This window comes from Anarhichas minor, unplaced genomic scaffold (assembly GCF_050575085.1).
Source record: "Anarhichas minor isolate MPS153535 unplaced genomic scaffold, ASM5057508v1 ptg000267l, whole genome shotgun sequence".
Classification (NCBI taxonomy): domain Eukaryota; kingdom Metazoa; phylum Chordata; class Actinopteri; order Perciformes; family Anarhichadidae; genus Anarhichas; species Anarhichas minor.
In genome coordinates, this window is record NW_027466713.1 from 20001 (window position 1) to 23073 (window position 3073).

Genomic DNA, 3073 nt, shown 5'->3' on the forward strand with positions numbered 1-3073 from the left:
CTATCCCCTACTACGGCTGTAGCATAGGGGGACCGCCAGAAGCGCTGGACCCTTCAGCGCTTCGCTCATATCCCCTACTACGGCTGTAGCATAGGGGAACCGCCAGAAGCGCTGGACCCTTCAGCGCTTCGCTCATATCCCCTACTACGGCTGTAGCATAGGGGGACCGCCAGAAGCGCTGGACCCTTCAGCGCTTCGCTCCTATCCCCTACTACGGCTGTAGCATAGGGGGACCGCCAGAAGCGCTGGACCCTTCAGCGCTTCGCTCATATCCCCTACTACGGCTGTAGCATAGGGGAACCGCCAGAAGCGCTGGACCCTTCAGCGCTTCGTCCCTACTACGGCTGTAACATAGGGGAACCGCCAGAAGCGCTGGACCCTTCAGCGCTTCGCTCATATCCCCTACTACGGCTGTAGCATAGGGGGACCGCCAGAAGCGCTGGACCCTTCAGCGCTTCGCTCATATCCCCTACTACGGCTGTAGCATAGGGGAACCGCCAGAAGCGCTGGACCCTTCAGCGCTTCGTCCCTACTACGGCTGTAACATAGGGGAACCGCCAGAAGCGCTGGACCCTTCAGCGCTTCGCTCATATCCCCTACTACGGCTGTAGCATAGGGGAACCGCCAGAAGCGCTGGACCCTTCAGCGCTTCGCTCCTATCCCCTACTACGGCTGTAGCATAGGGGGACCGCCAGAAGCGCTGGACCCTTCAGCGCTTCGCTCCTATCCCCTACTACGGCTGTAGCATAGGGGAACCGCCAGAAGCGCTGGACCCTTCAGCGCTTCGCTCATATCCCCTACTACGGCTGTAGCATAGGGGAACCGCCAGAAGCGCTGGACCCTTCAGCGCTTCGCTCATATCCCCTACTACGGCTGTAGCATAGGGGAACCGCCAGAAGCGCTGGACCCTTCAGCGCTTCGCTCATATCCCCTACTACGGCTGTAGCATAGGGGGACCGCCAGAAGCGCTGGACCCTTCAGCGCTTCGCTCATATCCCCTACTACGGCTGTAGCATAGGGGAACCGCCAGAAGCGCTGGACCCTTCAGCGCTTCGCTCCTATCCCCTACTACGGCTGTAGCATAGGGGAACCGCCAGAAGCGCTGGACCCTTCAGCGCTTCGCTCCTATCCCCTACTACGGCTGTAGCATAGGGGAACCGCCAGAAGCGCTGGACCCTTCAGCGCTTCGCTCCTATCCCCTACTACGGCTGTAGCATAGGGGAACCGCCAGAAGCGCTGGACCCTTCAGCGCTTCGCTCCTATCCCCTACTACGGCTGTAGCATAGGGGGACCGCCAGAAGCGCTGGACCCTTCAGCGCTTCGCTCATATCCCCTACTACGGCTGTAGCATAGGGGAACCGCCAGAAGCGCTGGACCCTTCAGCGCTTCGTCCCTACTACGGCTGTAACATAGGGGAACCGCCAGAAGCGCTGGACCCTTCAGCGCTTCGCTCATATCCCCTACTACGGCTGTAGCATAGGGGGACCGCCAGAAGCGCTGGACCCTTCAGCGCTTCGCTCATATCCCCTACTACGGCTGTAGCATAGGGGAACCGCCAGAAGCGCTGGACCCTTCAGCGCTTCGTCCCTACTACGGCTGTAACATAGGGGAACCGCCAGAAGCGCTGGACCCTTCAGCGCTTCGCTCATATCCCCTACTACGGCTGTAGCATAGGGGAACCGCCAGAAGCGCTGGACCCTTCAGCGCTTCGCTCCTATCCCCTAGTATACACTGGGTAGTCTGTTCCTATCATTGTGTGCAAGGTGGCTTGGTTACCCCCTACCAAAATGGGTCACAGCCGTAATAGGCGAAGTACAGAAGCGCTGGAACCTTCAGCGCTTCGCCCCTATCACGGCTTTAAAACCCGAGCGAAAAACTCTATGTCCTTAAACGAAATACCCGTTTTGCGCGGTCCATATCTCCGCGAAAACACAACGCACAGCCGGGACACTCATATCTAATTGTAGTCCAAGTCCCCCTCTACAAACACATCCGAGTGGATCCTGGATGCGACCTCCACAGCCGAGGCACGAGTCGGTCAAAGTAGGTCGCAGGGACCATATTACGCGCGCCATATCTACCCGGAAATAGAACGCACAGCGGGGATACTCATGCCCAGTTGTCGAGCTGGAAGTCCTCTAACCACCCATATAAGATGAATAATAAACGGATACACACAGCCGATGCAGCGCGTGTTTGAAAACCGCCGATCGATCTTCATACTCTGACAAAATCACAGCGAAAAATCCTTAAACCAAATACCCGTTTTGCGCGGTCCATATCTCCGCGAAAACACAACGCACAGCCGGGAACCTCATATCTAATTGTAGTCCAAGTCCACTTCTACAAACCTATCCGAGTGGATCCTGGATGCGAGGTCCACAGCCGAGGCACCACGCGGTCAAAGTAGGTCGCAGGGGCCCTATTACGCGCGCCATATCTACCCGGAAATGGAACGCACAGCGGGGATTCTTATTTTGAATACACGGTCCCGACGTCCTCTAACTACCCATATAAGCAGAATAATAAACGGGTATCCACAGCCGAGGCAGCACGTATTTGAAAACCGCCGACCGATCTTCATACTCTGACAAAATCACAGCGATAGCGCCAATACTCTGTTTCCTTAAACCAAATCGCCGTCTTGCGCGGTCCATATCCCCGCGAATACACAACGCACAGCCGGGACACCTATGCCGACGTGTAGCCACCGTCAACCTCTAAAGACATGTGGAGGGTGATCCACAATCGGACACTCACAGCCGAGGCACGACGCGGTCAAAGTAGGTCGCAGGGACCATATTACGCGCGCCATATCTACCCGGAAATAGAACGCACAGCGGGGATACTCATGCCCAGTTGTCAAGCTGGAAGTCCTCTAACCACCCATCTAGACACTCCTATAAACGGATACACACAGCCGATACAGCGCGTATTTGAAAACCGCCGACCGATCTTCATACTCTGACAAAATCAAAGCGAAAGACTTAAACGAAATACCCGTTTTGCGAGGTCCATATCCCCGCGAATACACAACGCACAGCCGGGACACTTATACCCGATCGTAGACCAC